The 891-nt window shown below is 35.5% G+C and overlaps 1 protein-coding gene across 1 annotated transcript in view; it reads right to left on the reverse strand.

Annotated features, from left to right (window-relative positions):
- The window catches only part of SPOCK1 (sparc/osteonectin, cwcv and kazal-like domains proteoglycan (testican) 1), a gene marked incomplete at its 5' end in the record, with an annotated part of 117,873 nt that overhangs the window by 15,374 nt on the left and 101,608 nt on the right, over positions 1–891 (reverse strand). The gene's annotated exons all lie outside the window — the stretch shown is intronic.

Consider the following 891-nt stretch of genomic DNA (forward strand, 5'->3'; position numbering starts at 1 on the left):
ACATTTCTTGGAATACAGAGCAAGATTTTATGCCATAGAGGCAGACATCCTTCACAGCCACAATATGTCGTCTTCGTCTCACTGCACATTATAATATTCCTCCTTCCACCTTATTGAAGAACAATTGAGTCCCAAAGCTCTCCCAAGTTAAACTCACTGCTCCAATGACTGCAAAGAACTTGCTGCTCTCTCATGGCTATGCAGAGGATTTGTTTGTTCTCACACTTAATTTGGGGGCAGGAATAGGTCAAAGTAGAAATTACTGCCTTTTCTGAGTGGAAACTATTTTAGCGTTTGAGAGGGGAGAAGAAATTGCTATTTTTTTTTCTGGAATGCTGAAAGACTTTGATAAATTTTCCTATTAAAGATAAAAATACAAAGATCACTATCACCCTAAGGCTGAGTGCAGGTAAGGAAAAAAAAAATCAGGTTTTAAAGGAAAAAACCAACAATTATTGTAAAATAAATGGGAGACAATGCGATATTGACTGCAAAGTAGCCTAACTTACTGAAAAAGCTTTTCACTTTGTTTTTTCACTTAAATTAGTTTTATATTTTACTTATTGTAAATTATCTAATCTTTGCAAGTTCAAACAAAAGTCAAAGATAGGACTTTTGAGCCCATCTCATGTCACTCTTTTTCCTCAGCTGCTACTTGCAAAGTCTTTTATCAGAGAAAAATCCCAGCAGGAGCAATAGCAAAACAAATTCCATCATCCTGCCTGTAAGGAGTCCCCATCAGAGATGTTGTCTGAAGGAGTGAAGGTAGGAAGAAAACTAATTTTATTGGTAATAATTATTGAGGAATGAGCTAGCTCTAGACAAGCACAAATGGTTTCTCTTATTTTGTAAATTTACATCAACAAAGATACAGAAATTTCCATCATGCAA

Source organism: Acanthisitta chloris, unplaced genomic scaffold (assembly GCF_000695815.1).
Source record: "Acanthisitta chloris isolate BGI_N310 unplaced genomic scaffold, ASM69581v1 scaffold3839, whole genome shotgun sequence".
Classification (NCBI taxonomy): Eukaryota; Metazoa; Chordata; class Aves; order Passeriformes; family Acanthisittidae; genus Acanthisitta; species Acanthisitta chloris.